This window comes from Mirounga leonina, unplaced genomic scaffold (assembly GCF_011800145.1).
Source record: "Mirounga leonina isolate KUSES-001 unplaced genomic scaffold, KU_Mleo_1.0 Mir_125, whole genome shotgun sequence".
Classification (NCBI taxonomy): Eukaryota; Metazoa; Chordata; class Mammalia; order Carnivora; family Phocidae; genus Mirounga; species Mirounga leonina.
In genome coordinates this window covers 11,191,355-11,208,504 of record NW_023270305.1, presented here as the reverse complement: position 1 = coordinate 11,208,504, position 17,150 = coordinate 11,191,355, and the positions used below count along the sequence as shown (strand labels likewise).

At 47.9% G+C, this 17,150-nt stretch overlaps 1 protein-coding gene across 2 annotated transcripts in view; it reads right to left on the bottom strand.

Moving 5' to 3' along the window:
* Positions 1 to 16,753, bottom strand: part of KLHL29 (kelch like family member 29) — a 306,360-nt gene extending 289,607 nt beyond the window's left edge. The window contains exon 1 of one of the 2 annotated variants that reach the window (XM_035000667.1): positions 16,474 to 16,753. The gene's annotated coding sequence lies outside the window, so the exon portion shown is untranslated. The remainder of the gene's footprint in view (positions 1 to 16,473) is intronic. The other variant, XM_035000666.1, reaches the window with a different exon arrangement.
* Positions 16,754 to 17,150: the final 397 nt, after the last annotated feature.

Here is a 17,150-nt window from a genome sequence, read left to right as displayed (position 1 = left end):
ACCCAGAATCTGCCTCCTTTTCTGCTCCCAGGAAACCATCACCTGAGACTGACAGGCAGCAATTGAAAATAATAAAATTATGTAAGATGAGCTTGTAATCACCAGCATTTCACAAGAAGCAAAATGCATTTCACTCTGGCTGAGGAACAGAAAGTTTCTTTCTCATTTTAAATCTGTATCAGAGGTAAAGCCTTCTATTAAAACACAATTCTCTGTACACTTACAGTCTCTGGCGGACTGCCAAGGAGACTATCACGGAGCTACTGCTGCAAAGAAGAAACAGGCTGTGCAAGACATGGAGGTGCACTCCTAAAGAAGGAGCAAAGTCTCCGGAATCCTTGGGAGGGCTCTGCTCACAGTCACCCCCACCTCTTCTGGAAACACACACACACACATGCATGCACACACCCGCGCTTTCTGGAGGGGTGTGGGGAAGGCAAACATTCAGAAAATGCTGCCCTATCTTTTGCTTTCCAAACAACACACACACACACACACACACAGACACACACACATGCGCGCGCACTTCAGGTTTCTTCTTCCCTTTCTCACTGCTTTTTGTCGTGCACCACCACCACCACCACCATCATCATCATCATCATCATCATCGTCATCGTCGTCCTCAAACTGCAGGCCCTGTGGTCCAAGACCTGGTAATTGCAAACCTTTCTTGCCGGCTGTAATTTACAGGTACAAGTGACCACTTGGGGGCACAGTTAGTGGAGAAAGCTGGCACCGCATTCAATGAGGCAGGCTTTTATGATTTGCAGCCTGTTTCAGCTGCCTTTGAGAAAGCCCCTCAATCCTGGATCCTGCAGGAGCCCTTGGGTGGAACATAACCCTGACAGAATTGTTCATTTAAGGCGAATCTGAGATTCACCGGGAGGGAGATTTTATATGGAATTACATGAAATGATTCCGTTCCTTCCTCCCTATAAAACCGGTGGTTTAAACATTTCCTCCACGTGACGGCTTGTCTTTTTCACGTTTTCATCAGTGTTAGTGTGGGCATGTACACAAACACATATTGCTCACGATAGGGGTGGTGGGAGGCAAAAATTAACCTTATTAGTACAGTTAAATCTCTTTCTCTTGTTAAATAAAATTTTATTTTTCCCCATTATGAAAAATATGCTGATTATTTAAACAATCTGGAGAATTTTAAAGCAGAAAGATGATCACTGTTAACATGAGGGTATATTTTCAGCCTTTTTTTTCCAATGCTCTTTTGCTTTTACATCCTTGACATCATAGTACATACATAAGAGGTGCTTGATTTCCTTTAATTAACAAAATCTCCCTCTTAATTAAAAACAATTCCCTCAAATACCCAAACTCATGACAAAGTCACTTTAGAAACTCTGTTCTCAATCCCCAAAGAAGTGTTTTGTGTTTTTCTTTTTGGTTTCCTTGGTCGGAAGAAAACAAGGAACAGTTTTAATGCCACCATTATGTCAACCCCACCCCAGTGCCCAAACACATACTCCAAAGATAGGTTTTCCCCAAGACAAACCAGTGAGGTTTGTAGCTGGGCAAAGGGGAGACATAAACCTAGGTTGGGGAAGAGACAGGGAAGAGAATTGGAGGGGGGTGCATAGGCAACACTTGGGAACCAAATACAGGTTGGGCTTTCACGGGAGACCCCAAGGCCTAAGGACTGAAAATGAACACACAGGTTAGTGTCCTGGAAAAAATTTGTGTCTGGTGTGTAGAAAAAAATGGAGCAAAGATCATCTTTTTTGACTCAGATTTGGATGCATGGTTTTTTCACATCCTGGTGAAGGGATCGCTTATTGAGCTGCACATTTTAGGGAATAATCCCTACTTCCATGAGACAATAACCAACCCAGAGAGAATATTCCACAGGGTTTGTACTTTTGCACCCAGGAGAGCATGAAGCAGCACTAGATTCAGAGGAAAGGAGCCCTCATCCAGACCTGGCGCTCCTGTCCCTCCCTGCACCGTTCATGATACTCTTCCCACATTCTAGGATCTGGGATTCTGGTTCCTGCTCTTCTCCTGACTGGCAAATCTTAGATGCATTTCCCTTCTCTGCACTTTGCTTGTTCGAACTGTGCAATGTGCCCAGTACTGGTCTAGGCCCTCGGGGGAAAATCAACAAAGGTGAGGCAATAGATCCCCCAGGGGCACATGGTCAGCTGGGGCTCCTCTGAAGCAGTCACATGGAGAACCTCGGTCAGGTCATCCCCACGGGCGGGCGGCTTCTCCCGAGGAAGCCATACAGGACAGGCAGGTTCTGAACTGGGCAGAGAGACAGGCAAGATTTCTAGATTAGGAAGAGGGGGAGGGAACTAGGGTGGCCTTAGCCGGGCCAGAGTGGCTCCTTGGAACCAGCTGATAGTCTCTCTGTCAACACGGCATACTGGCTACTCCTGGAGCCACTTCCGGGGCTCTGCTCTCTCCAAGTGCAGATCCTTCCTTCCATCCCAGCTCCCCTGTGCCAACCCATGGGCAGGCAGGACTCGCTATGCCCTGACTTGCTGGGATGGGCTCCATGCTCCACTCCACCATCCCCATGAGCATCACGGGGCTCGTCTACACCCAGCTGTGCCACCATCTCTCAGAGGTGAACTCCAGGCAATGTGTCCTCTGTATCCTATGCAAAGCCAAGCTGGGTCTTCTAAGCTTACCTCTCAAGGGGGGAGCAGATCTGTTAGCTGTATGGGGTTTGTGAGCTTTTGGACTTGGGCTGGGGGCCAGGGATATACAGACTGAGGCTCCAGAATGGAGGGAGGGAGACCCCAGTAAATATACTTGCCCTCGTAGGTCTTCCAAATTCTCCTTGCTCTGTGGGGCTTCCCAGTGACTGTCCCCTCCCCCTGTGTCTCCACAGCTCTCTACCAAAGAGCAACGGGTCATATTGTACCCCCACACTCTCCACTTGCATCGTCTGCATCTTGTGATGAGGCACTGCCCAGGAATGTGGGAATGAGGGAAACAACGAGACTGAGCTTTCACACAGATGAATTTTGTCTGAGTTCCTGGAAGGCAGGAATTTCCCTCCCACCCCTAATTTCCTGTAAGCCGGTGACAGGCAGAACAGAGGGCAGTAAAGCTATTATTAGTGTCATTATAGGAGGTAGCTAGGTTCCAAGAGATGAAGTAAGAGCCCACCATTTGTAGGAGGCCCTGCTAGGCTGCTGAGCCCAGATCGACCTGGCAGCGAAGGCCATGGCTCTTCAGCAGGAGGCCTCACTACCTCATGACAGGAGATACTGCCCAGAACTCTGTAAAAAGGGGACACTGACCTCAGAGTCAGACTACAGATTCACTGGAGAATGGGGTACAATAGAGAGGGCAAAATTACTGTAAGGAGAGACTAGCTCATGCTTCAGTCTCAGACGAAAGGTGTTAACAAAGCTACCGAAAGAACACATTAACCAGGCCGGAGTCTCCAAACCAGGGAGGAAGGGGCCAAGCTGGGAACCAGCCACCCCAGTCCTGCCCAAGGAGAGTGCTCTGCACCCTCCTGCCCCCACACTCTGCCCCCCCAGGCATCTGGTCACATCTGCAGGTGGACCCCTGAGCTGGGGATAGTGCAGTCATAGCTCAGGGACACTGACCTTTAAGACCATGCACCAACCTCCTGTCCCCATTGCAGTCACCAAGCAGCCTTTTGATATTTAGCCTCCCCTATGATGTGTCTTCAGGGGGAGAAATCTGTTGAGTGGCAACACATGGGCCTGGGTCCACTGGATATCCTATTTCTAGTGTAAATCGCCAAAATGCCATCAACTTGGAGACTGTTCAACTCTGGGTATGCTGCCAGTCAAGTGGGAAAATCCCAAGCATGGAGAACTTGTATGGGAGCCCCAACCTGTGCAGACACCCCCAATTGGCCAACTAACATCCTCACTTGCTGGTGGGTGTCTCCAAACACAGTGCCACCCAATGTCCATCCCCAGGAGAATGGACACACAAACTATGGTATCGCCATGGACTACCACTTACCAATAACGAATGACCTAAAAGGGACACAAGTCAACATGGATAAATGGCACACAGGGTATGCTGCTGAGTGAAACCAGCTGGGCACGAAAAGGAGTACACACTGTATATTTCTGTTTCTACGAAAGTCAACAGCAGGCAAAGCTAATCTCTGGCGACTCACATAAAAGGCAATTGGAGAGCAGAAGGGGGATGGCTAGGAGAGGGGTACAGGGAATTTTCCGGGTGAAGGAAATGTTTTATATCTTGTTTTGAATGGTAGCTACACAGGAATATAAAATTATCGAAACTCACAGAACTGAACATTTAAGATCTGTGGACTTTAGTTTATGGCCTCAACTATTATACCTCAAATAAAATAAATACAATGCCCACCACAGGGCTAGGGAAACATCGAGTGCTCAGTAAGACCTGTTGAACTGTTAAAGTAAATGGTTCCCCCTGCCACCGCCAGCAAATTGTTTAAAGAATTTATTAGGAGAATCAGTTTGCAGTATGTTTTTTTATAAGTCTGTTTTTTTTTATTGTGGTAAAAATGCATACAATTTACCATTTTATTAAGTGTATGGTCCACCATCATTAAGTGTATTCACGTTGCTGTGCAACCATCAGCCACCATTCATCTCCAGAACTTTTTCATCTTTCCAAACTAAAAGTCTTTATCCATTAGACAGGAACTCTCCATTCCCCTCCCCTCACAGCCCCTGGCAGCCACCATCTTACTTTCTGTCTGTAGGAGTCTGACTACTTTAGGTACTTCACACATGTGGATTCATACAATATTTGTCTTTCTGTGACTGGCTTATTTCACTTTATTTCATTTAACATAATGTCTTCAAACTCATCCACGTTGTAGCATGTGTCAGATTCTCCTTCCTTTTTAAGGCTGCATACTATTCCGACGTATGTATAAACCACATTTTATGTAACCGTTCATCTGTGGATGAGCACCTGGGTTGCTTCCATCTTTCAGCTATTGTGAATAATGCTGTTACGGACATGCAGGTGTAAATATCTGGGACTTTGTTTTCACTTCTTTTGGGTATATACCCATAAAAATTGCTGGATCACATGGTAATTGTATGTTTAATTCTTTGAGGCACTGCCATATGGTTTCCAGAACTGTTTTACCATTTTGTGTTCCCACCAGAAGTACATAAGGTTTCCAATTTCTCCACAACCTCACCAGCGACTGCTATTTTCTGCTTTAAAAAAATTTTTATAATAGCCATCCTAATGGGTATGAAGTGGTATCTCATCATGATTTTGATTTGCATTTTCCTAATTATGAGTGATGTTGACCATCTTTTTCATGTGCTTATTTGGCTACTGGTCTGTCTTCTTTGGAGAAATGTCTACCCAAGCCCTTTCCCCTTTTTGGGGGGGGGGGTTGGAGAGAGGGAGAGAGAGATTCTTAAGCAGGATCCATGCTCAGCACGGAGCCTGATGTGGGGCTTGATTTCAAGACCCTGAGATCATGATGTGAGCCAAAATCAAGAGTCAGATGCTTAACCAACTGAGCCACCCAGGTGTCCTGCCCTTTGCCTATTTTTCAATCAGGTTGTTTGTTGTTGAGTTGAAAGTAAATAAGATTTCGTTACAACTCTGAGAACCCAGTCTTGCCCTCCCCACCGTCACAAGCTCAGTCCCTAGGTGTCACTCTCACATCCCCTGTCCCTGTCCCACCTCCAGTGTGGTCACAGGGAGGACAGGAGCAGAGAGTTAGGACAGGCAACTTGCCTCCTCTTCTGCTAGGACCGAGGAGACTATCCCTGGCCCAGATGTCTATTCCAGATATCAAAACATGTTTCTGAAGACCAGACATCCTGGGGGGCATACCTGGAATAAAAACAGCTGATAGTTACAGCCAGCTCTCAAATTGTGAGGTGAGAGCTCAGTGAGTGCCCCCCTCCCCAGCCCTGCAGCCACCCCTAGGAGTCTGCGCCCACAAAGATGGCTTTTTGTGGTTTCTATAGAATCTAGGAGGGAAGGCTTAAATTTGTAGGTGAAAACCTGAGCAGGGTGGGAATGTCCTTCTCACTCAGGGATGTGAAGGAGACAGCATAGGGAGAGGCAGGGGTTGTTATCTAGAAACCCAGGGCTGGAGCTCTTGCCACAGGATGTCGGTTTGCGTTGTCTTTCCCAACAAGGCACTATTCCAAGCTGCTTTCCTACTGGTCTCTCCATGGCTGCCTGCAACCTTCCTTTCATGTCTCAGTCACTGGTGCCTTCCAGGTTGTACAGCCCACATCCCCTCCCTCCAGTGAGCCCCACGGATCTCTGCACTGCCAGCTTTCTCCCCCAGGGGTCTCAGAGCACCCCCTGTCAGATACCTGGGGCCAGGGAAGAAATGTCCCTTCAGACCATGAGGGAAGTGGTGACTTCACAGGCGGGGAAAAAAGTGACTTCCATGGAGCATGGTTCCCATGAAAATAATCTTTCTACTCTGGGGGCGGGGGGGGGGGGGGGGGGGAAAAATTTTAAATCTTAATGCCATTTGATTGTGGAGAAAGGCAGTTTCCCCACGTCTCATGAAGCAACCCAGGTGCTCCTTTTTTTTTTTTTTTGCAACGTATTGCTGTAGATTTGTAGATTGAGATGCTTTTGCTCTTCCATTTGGCATACCTAGGCTTCAGCAAGAAGTATGTTCCTTTCACAGTTTGAATATTATTCAAGTTTTGATGATGAAAGCTGGCTGGAACAGCATGACCTGGATAGATTACAGCCCTCTATTTACGGCAGGCTCTTCGCTAGCAAGATCAGCCAGACGCACACACTGCACGAGGCCTCCAGGTCTCAGCAGCCCAGCTTCCGAATGTGGTACTTACACTTCCCAAATTCGGTGGCCTTCGCTTTGGGTTCAGAAAGCCAGGATCAGAGCACGCTCATCTTATATTCCTTTACATCAACCAAATAAGCTATTTCAATGGCAAAATAAACTGCCTGTATCTCAAGAGATCAAAATCGTGCAGAAATGCAACAAAATGGCCTCAAGAGAAGCGTGGGTATGAGCTCTCACTCGGCATCCGGGAGATGGACTGGGATGCACGTAAACACTGAGCAGGTGCCCTCATCACAGCCCACTCCAAATGGCAATCATGTTCTGGACAGGACAGACCCGGCAGCTATCCCCGCTAAGGTGAGCACTGCTGGGTTGGCCAGAATTCAGTCTGCTTGTTATCCTAAAGGTGGCAAAGTTGGCCTCACTGATGAGGGATCCTGGACAGGAGCTTTAGAAAATCACTGAGCAGGCTTTGGCAAGAAACCATATCTAGGCTTCCACGCTGTACTCCTTACCCATCTGTAATGAAGGACCAGGTTTTCGGGTCTTGTTGGTATCTCCAACCCATTAAAACCTACCATGCATGACTAGACCACAGCTCACACTATATGGCACTCTCTGGGCAACTTACGTGAGAGTCTGACATGGCCCATACTGGTCTATACCTTGTTGGATAAGCCTAAGGATCATGCTCTTGGCTGTCAAGGCAATGTCAAATGCAATAGAACTTCCTAAATGCTAACTTCCAATTTATCTTGTCACAGACTGGTAACAGTTCGTGGCTTGGCACCAGCCTGAGGATGAGGCCTGGAGTTTTTAACTCCTCTACTGGCTTGGAGAGCCTGGTCAATGGCAGCAGGATCCAACTTATGTGGTTAGGCAGAATTGAATGGACATCCATAGCAGCATTCATGATCAGGTTATTCCCCCTTTGGTCTCAGAACTTCCCAGGAAATCCCAGGACGGGATCATTCATTGATCTTACTCTGCTTGCTTTCCATATGCTTCATGAGGAGCCATGGGCTTCTGAGCTAAACTGGGAGCTCTCCTGGTTGGGACCTTGTCTTGGGGTGTCCAACACTTGAGAACCCAACATGGGCCAGGTCCAAGGCTAAAAGACAAAGATGGTCCTTGTCCTCAGGGAGACCATGATTCCCAAAATGAACCCAGAAATAACCACTTGTTCATGTGATTTGGAGCAGAACCCAACCCACCCATATACACAGACAGCATTTGTGACATGCCTGGCCCTGTTCTTGGCACTTTGTAACAGGAACTCATGTCCTTCTCAGATATTCACTCCTCACACATTTAAGTCAGCACCCCTTAAGGAGCCTCTGACCACGAAGAAAAGTGGTCAGTTAGACCTAAGCCTTCAAGATAACTCGGAATCAAGCATTTGCTCAGTTTACAAATGGTGATGATAGCACACTGAAGTGTGAAGGTATCTGAAATCATATGGGTAGGCCTCTGTTTCTTGGAGTTTATTTCAGGCCTTAAAATAAAATTAGCAGGACCCTCAGCTTATTATAGCAACTGTGGTAATCAGCGAGCAATGTGGCTAAATGTGTAATTACTGTGTCATTTTAATAAGCAATTTATATACTGTATGAAAGGGGATATTGGCTCTCTCCCTTTTTTGTAGGTTGGCAGTGGTCTGGATGCTAGGCTTGTTCAGCCCTTTAACCCATCCAGCACCCCATTTGTCAATCTGACCTCTGGCAAATGCTTTGTCTCTTTAGAACTCATCTGTGAAGTGGGAATAATGCCATCCGTGTCACTGCGTGAGCAAAAAATGAGATGCCACGCGAAAGGAGCGGTGCCTGCTCAGTGAACAGTTACTGAGTCTACACTCACTCAGAAGCTCCAGAAGCTGAGCACATATCATTAAAGTTCCTCAAGAGGCTAACTTCAGTTGCAGGGTTGATCCAAAAGCAAATGTTCAAAGCTGACAATGTGAAAAGAGAAGAGAAGGGAGAAAGGAAAGTTTATTTAAATCCTGGCTTCACCATTCCCCACCACCTCTCAGTGTAGCAAAATGTCCAAAAGGAAAACAGGGAATGTGAAAAACCATTAGGTCTCTAATTTGGCCTAAGCTTTTGACTAGGTTTTGCTTTTTACAAGACAGAGAGAGTCCTCTTGTCTGTTCCTGCCTCTCTGCCTCACCCCTGACCCTGCTTCTGAGAGCTTTGCGGGCATGCTTGAAGAAAAAGAAAGCCTCATGCCTGATTTTAACTTTAGGGTCAAAACCAGCCCCGGAGTAAGGAAGGGGGAGGTGGCGGGGCCAGACAAGCAGGCGTGCAGGCAGGGCCTGCGCCCACCCGGTGCCCTCTGCAGCCCAGCCCTTGCCTGGCACTTCCTGTGCGGCCACTTAGTTACAGGTCTGATCACAGGCACTGGTGACCGTGCTTTTCTCGTGGTGACTCTCAAACCGGAGAAGTCCTCCCCTGCTGAACGAGGGCTGGAAGAGTTAAAACAGGGAGCAGACATCTCTTCGTGGTGTCTGCTGAAAACTCTATTCACCCCGTCTGCCCATCTCCCCCCCACAAAAAACGCATCTAAAGAATAAAAATAGAAATTCCTAGGTGTTTTATTTTCCTTTAAAACAATGCTTTCGTGAAACGCCACAAATTAAAAAATCTGGTGGGGACAACACCTTGCAAGTTAAGTGTGATACGAAGAATGGACTTCGTGTCGACTCGCGAAAGTGCCAAACAGATTCAAGTTATCACGGCAATGAAGAAGCTCCAAGAAAATTAGTCTTCAAAGTCTCAAGTCATAAATCCTAGGAGATTCCATTTAGATTAGTTAGAATTCAACAAGCATATTTTATAGATATGGGCCCAAATATAGCATCTAAAATTCCACACAATGAGAAACCATGAAGATCTAACTACATAGCCACTGAACAAAAAGAAAATCCAAAAAGTAGTCTTTGATGTCTATTACCTGACACCTTCTCTGGGCATAAATTGATGCAGGCAAACATTTTCACTATGGAGTGTTGTGCCCAGCACTGTGCTAGGCGCTGGGATTCCAAAGTGAATGAACCTAGATCAGTCTGTAGTGCTTCTGGGTGGATCCTTAATTCTTCGTATATCATTTCTACTCTTCAATTTGCTCTTTATTTATTACACTGTCTAACATGGGAACAGAAGCCATTAAAGCATCTAAAAGTTTTTCTCATTAGCCTTCCAGGACCAGAGGAAACGGAAGCAGGTGGGCAAATCTAAAAGTATAGCGAATGCTGGTCAGACCTGGTTAATAATTCTTATTTAAGCTCATATTCCCTCTAATAGAATTATTTTATTTAAAGTGTTCATTAGCACAGACAATGCGGTCCCTGGCAAATAAAAGGCATTGTGAAGAAGTGCAAATGCAAGAAGACCCTGTCTAGAGTATCAGAAACACATCCACACACACAGAGAAGACAAGACAAGACAGGTGGACTGGTCACTGACGGATGTGGATTCGAATAGCCGTACAATGTGGCTAGATTTGTGGTCTCAGGGCAGCTGATTACCTCTCTGAGCCTCATGTTCATTTGTAAAATGTGGATAATCCCTACCTTGCAGTGCTGATATGGGGATTAGAAATAATATATGTAAAGTACTAAGATATAGTGGGCAATCAAAACTGGAAGCTCTTATTATCATATTATTGGCATTTGTTCCAGGTTTGATGATTGAATAATGGGTAAATTAGCTGACCTCTAAAATCCCTATCAACTCTAAAATTACGATACTAAAAAATGGAATTAAAAGTTCATATATGAAATCCACTTAAAGATATTTTTAACTATTGTAATTGTGATGCAAATCTCTTATGCTTTTCAGAGTAAGTACTGATAATGAGACTCGGAATATATATATATATATATATATATATATATATATATACACACGGTGGTGTACCGTGGAAATATTTATGATCAAATTTAGCAGGATAGGTGTCTACAGTTTCTAAGATCTCCAGGGGTTGCTGCTGCCAAGGCTGTCATTACTCCTTCACCTAACCTCTCCTTTCTAGAACACTTCTCTAGGCCAGACACTGGGATGCATGTTTTACTGGGGGTAATATTGGCCACGATTATTCTCTCCATCTTCATAAAAGAGAACTGAAGCTTTACTGGGATTAAGGATCTGTCCAAGGTCACACAACTAGTAGGCACCAGCGACTGGACTTCACCTCTGACACTAAGCGTTCGTCTTTATCCACTCTGCAATATTGCTGCAACTCAGACAAGCAGCCCTAAAAAGCAAAACAGAAGAGATTCGAGGGACTTGCCGGGAAATGTACACACAGGAAAGGAAGAACAAATGTCAGTCACATCTACTGTATTCTTTGTTTGACTGTGTTCTGTTGACTGCAATTTCACCAAGTCTCCTAAACAGAAGATCAGCGTAATATATTAGTGTAAAAAGTGGCTGAATACTGCAATCCCTCCTCTGGGTATGTATCCAAAAGAACTGAAAGCAGGATCTCGGAGATACTTGTACACCCATGTTCATAGACATAAACTGGAGGATTCCACCTATGTGAAAGATCTAAAGCAGTCAAATTCACAGAAACAGAAGGTAGAAAGGTGATTGCCAGGGGCTGGGGAAGGGGGAAATGGGCAGTTGATGTTTAATGGGAACAAGGTTTCAGTCTCACATGATGAAAATATGTTCTGGATATCCATGTACAATGATGTGGATATTAATACTACAGAACTATACACCTAAAATAGTAAAGATGGTAAGTTTTTATGTTTTTAAACCACAATTTAAAAAGAAAGAAAAGTGGGAGATTATATGTTTGTATGTGTGTGTGTGTATGTTTTTATATATATTTATGTATATGTGTGTATCCTTAAAAGAGTTAATGGTTTAAAAATTTCAAAACTCGGGCGCCTGGGTGGCTCAGTTGGTTAAGCGACTGCCTTCAGCTCAGGTCATGACCCTGGAGTCCCTGGATCGAGTCCCGCATCGGGCTCCCTGCTCAGCAGGGAGCCTGCTTCTGCCTCTGACCCTCCCCCCTCTCATGTGCTCTCTCTCTCTCATTCTCTCTGTCTCAAGTAAATAAAATCTTTAAAAAAAAAAATTTCAAAACTCTAGGGGCACCTGGGTGGTTCAGCCGGTTAAACATCTGACTTTTGATTTCGGTTTAGGTCATGATCTCAGGGTCGTGAGATCAAGCCCCATGTGGGGCTTGGTGCTCAGCGGGGAGTCCCCTTGAGATTCTCTCCCTCTGCCCCAGCACCCCCCCCCCCCCGCCGGCTTGCGTGCGCTCTAAAAGAAATAAATCTTTAAAAAAATTTCAAAACTCTATAAGATAATTATAAAGATTGATACCTGTAGGGACAATAGCAGCCTCTGAATGTCTGGGGATGACCTCTTGGCCCAAACCCGATCCGCTGCCCTAACAGTGTTCAGCTGTTCTGTTCTAGCTTCTGCATCATCATCTGCTGCCACCGTTACGCATTTACAAACCATCTGAATTTCATGAAGATATCCTCTCTCAAGGGAAATGAGAAATCTTCCCCTTCCCACCCTAAAGGTGGAAATGCCCCAAGACAATTAAGTTCATTTCACGAATAGCTGTGTTGCTAATGATCAACTCACCTCACCTTAATTTGCAGCTCCAATTTCCCTGTTTTCAAGTGATTTCTTTGAAGAAAGTATAGACTACCTTCCTGGCCTAGGGTGTTGGGAAAGTAAGCGTGTAGCTGTTCCAGGAAGAACCACAGAATCTGCTTTCAAAGTGGTCTTGATCTCTGATCATTTTTGATACAACAGGCTGATAAAGAATTCTGACTCATTTTTCCTTCTTAGCCAAAATTATTAAGACCATTTCTATGGTAAAATTTACTTCAGATGAAAGTATTCTCCAGTGACTCTGTTACCCAATTCTTCTAGCATACTGGGAAATGACCCTCAATTTCCGGAGTAATAGCAAATGAGCCTCTTCTGCACAAACTACAAATATTCTTCCATTTTCTGAACATTTGGGTCTCCATGTGATTTATGTGTTCACAAAGAGATTTCTTGTTCTCCAGTCATCCTACATGGTTCCTGCCTTGGTTTATCTTCACTTTCCACAACCCATGGCTGGATTTCTTAGTTATGGTGCTTCTTCCTCCCCCTACCCTCATGCAGGCATTTAGTTGACCGATTATAGAATCACAAGGTTGGTTATAATTCCATTTCTCCATCCGACTTTGAACTTAAGTGTTCCAATTACTTCGCTTGATGCTAATAAGTCAGTAGCGTGCTAATGCTTGCCTTGATATTTCTGAAATATACAGGGTGTGATTAGCATGGGACTGCATCATTAGAAAGCAAAATGAAAGCGGGTGAGCAACATCATGGCTCGCATTTAAGCAAAGCTGCCTGGTCAGTGAGCTTACAATGTTACAATGATCCTAGGGATACTATATGCTGTGACTAAACGTATATTGTATTTGGAAAATCCTCTGACACTTCAGAACCTTCTGTCTTTTGCTACTACTAGGAAAGATCCTAGAAGGATAAAACTAAAGAAGGAAGGAAGCAAGGGAGGAAAGAAGAAAAGAAGGAAAAAAGGAAAGAAGGAAAGAAGGAAGGGAGGAAAGAAGGGAGGAAGGGAGGAAGGAAGGAAGGAGAAATCTTTAGTCAATTCTGCTGGATTGCACTGATGTCCCCAGGCCATAAAGCAAGAAAGCTTTACGGTAAGTCTGCTGGAAGAAAAAAAAATACTCATGCACACATACATTATCAAATAAGATGCTAAAAAACTACATTAGCATCAGTGGTGTTATTTGAGTCTATTAAAAAAAAATTAACCCCTTTATATCTGTGTGTAACCAGGAATAGTGTAAACTTTTGGAAACTAGCAGGAAAAAAAAAAGGAAACGCTTTAAACTGGGAATGATTTGCAGCCAAATCAATTGATAAATAGAAGAAAAAAAAGACGGCACAACTGAAATTGATGCCAAAGATTTATAAGGTTGACTAAGTAAACAAAAATGGAAGGGATCACCATGGAAATGCATGAATATTGAAATAGGCAAGATTTGAATAGACTAATGATATGCCTCACTTAGACTGACAGGTGTTGATAACAACTCTGACACTCAATCCACACCAACATCCACACTTCTAAAATGTTTATTCCTAGAAAACAGGAGCTGATTTAAAGGTTCCTTTGGTAAGAGCTTATAAGAAAAATACATTTTCTAATCTTAAAGGGACTAACTCAATTCTCATCTACTTGAAAAACAAGAAAGGTTTTATCTATTTGCTTTCTGGATATGAGGAACTGCAGTTAGCAGAAGTCATTCTCTTGGGCTCTACTAGTCTTTGTTCCAATAAACCTCTCACAAAACTGAATTTTCAGTGTGGCTTATCTCCCACACTGGGTACTTGAAGTATGACCACCACTCATTAGAAACATAATTAAAAAGACACAACACTAGATCTACCCCCACCCCGCAAGCACATACAGATGAAAACCAATAACCCTTAATCTATTTGTTACCATAGCTACCACAGGATTTTTTTTTTTTAATTTCGGTACAACTCTAGGTATTTCGTTTGGATTGTTGCTTGCAAATGAAAGTTGGAGACCTGTAAATTCCTGTTAACTGTGTAGAAATGGGGAGACTGAGCAGAAGAAAATGTTTTTCTTAATCATGGACAAATATGGTTTATAAGATGCTTGTACAGAAAAGTTATTAAAATTGGTTAAATGCATCAGCCCATAAGCCAGTTTAAATGTCATTAAATTCATACAGAGTTTAAGGACACATATGCTAGTAATTCCCTGATTTATAGCAGGATGATAAATCAAGAGCACTCAGAACAATGCATGGGACAGAGACTATATTCATCAGTGGCACACAGCTCCATACCTGCATAAACACCTAGATGTGACTATTCAAATACATGCGTACCAAGCAGCCCTTAATTAGAGGGCAACGATTTTACCAAGTGCCAGGATGAACAATCGGTAAAATTGTCCCTCACCCCCCTAAGAGTGAAAAAGTTAGCTCTATGCTTCCCCAATATAATTTTTTAAAACATCAGGAATGAAGTGGGCTAATTAAATGTCATTCACCCTACACCGAATTAATTCCTTAAATATGCTCTCCCAGGCTGAGCTGGACATAAGACCACAGGCAAGGGGAGGAACTCTGTAGGGACCAGACAGATGACTTTCAAGAGACCGAAATTAGGGTAAATATAACTGTAACCAGGACAGATCTGTCACTGCAGGAGGAGTCCGAATCCCAGCGTAGCCCAGCGTAGCCCAGCGTAGCCCGGCTGATGAGAGGCTGAAGCCTGCACCAGTGGAGCCTGACTGTCCCTGAGCTGACGAAGTGGAAGTTTCGCGGGCGGGAGCAGCACGGCGTCCTTAACGGTCCGGTCTCTCCAGCGCCGAGGTCTCGCCTAATGCTACACAAATACCTGCGTCCACGATTCGCCCGGGGCTCGCCGCGGAGGAGAGCGTTTGCAGAGCGGCAGGGATGGCAAAGGCGGCGGCTCCTTACCCATCAGCATCCCCAGGGACCCGTGGGAGGACCAGCCAACTGACCCTGTCTGCCGTTGGGTTCCAGAGCCCAGGAACAACCACTGGCTTCTCAGCTGGCGGACCCAGGCATCCGAGACTCGCGCTTTGCCCCCACCCCTCCGCCGTGACGGCTGGCCCCCGGCAGGCAGCGCGTCCCCGCCTTCCCCAGCTAACGCAGACCCGACCTGCCCCGGGAGCTGCCTGGGACCTGCCCCGGCTCTTGGCTCCGCTCTCCCGGCCCCGGGCGAGCGCGCCCCTCCCTCGGGGCCCCGGGCCGGCGCTGCCCAGCGCCCGCACCCGCGCCGCGACCGCAGAAACACCTCGCGCTCTCGGCCCGCTCCAGGCCACGGAGACCCGGACGTGAGCCCTCCGCCACCCTGCAGCCCCACCGGGGTCGGGGCGCGCGTCCACACTCCCACATTGCACAGCTCGGGGTCCACACTATCCCACACATAAACAACCCCTCCCCACCCAACACCACATCCTCGTCTCTCCACCATCCCCATGAGCTCTCCTTTCCGCGCCCCCAGACACGCTGGCACCCAAAAGGTGTTAAGGGAAGGGGGGTCACAACCAGGTCTGTGCGGGTTCCCTCCTCATGACTTACAAGCTCCTCTACCTCGAAAGTTACTTGGGATTGAGTGAAGAGACCCAGTCCCCAAATGCGGGGTCTGAGGACAGGAAGGGGCAAAACCCCAACCCGGCTTCCCGCTGCACAGAGGCGCGCGCCTCCCCAAAGGGCAGGGCGCGCGGCCGCCCCCGGGGTCCAGCCCTTCGGTGCCTCCTCCTGGCCCCCAGCCCGGCGCGGGCCCTGGGCCGCTCCGGGGAGGTGGCCTGGAGAGGAACGCGCACTGCCGGGCCCAGCCAGGGGTGCCGGGGCCGGGGTCACACTCGCCTCCAGCACCCCCGACCACCGCGACATTGGCTCCGGGCAGCCCCAGTGCATACACACCCGGGGGCAGGAAGTTTTTCCCCCCTTTTTCCCCTGGAGCAGCGCAGGCGCAAGGGCTCCTGCAGCCTTGCGAGTCCAGACGCGGGAGGCTCCTACCGCGGCCGCCGCGGCCGCCGCGGGAGCCGAGCCCAGCGTTCGGGTTCTCGGGGCCCGCTCCCAAGCCCGGCCCGGCCCCGCGCGGCCGCCAGGACCCGGGGTCCCCGCCGCCGCATCCTTGGCGCCCCAGCCTGGCTCTTACCTCTGGCTGCGCCGCTCCGGCCGCGGCCCGACGCCCAGAGAGCCGGGGGTCGCGGGTGGGCGCAGGAGGGCTGATGGACAGGGGACGGCGCCGGCGGGTAGCGGTAGCTGGGGCCGCTCGGGTCCTGGCCGGGAGAAACGGATCCAGGTCCACCTCCTCGCGTTCCTGCTCTCCGCCTTCTCCCCCTTTTCCTTCTCCTCCGCCGCCGCCGCCGCCTCCCGGCAGCCCAGGGAGGATGCCCGGGAGAGGGAAGTCAGTCCTTCTGCCTGTCAGCCTGTGCGGCTACGCGCGGCGCGGCTCTCACCGAGGCGGCGGCGGCGGCGGCGGCTCCGGCAGCATCGCCCCCGCCCTCTCCCCGCAGCCGCGGCGGCCGCGGGGCTGGGGCTGCTCCGGGCTCGGGCTCCGGGCGGGGGCTGCGCTCAGGCGCGGCGGACGCCGGGGCTGCGGGCGGGCGCTGCGGAGCCGGGGCCGGGGCTGGAGCTGCAGCTAGATCCGCGGCGGCGGGGACGGCGGCGGCGGCGCGGGGACCATGCTCCCTTCTGGCTCGCTCCGCTCCGGGTACCGTCTTCTTTAGCGGCGAGGGAGGCGGGCTTCGGCGCGCAGCCAGGGGCGGGCGGAGCCAATCACGGGCGCCCGAGTGGGCGGGGTGGAGGTGGGGAGGCGGGGCGCCCCGGCCG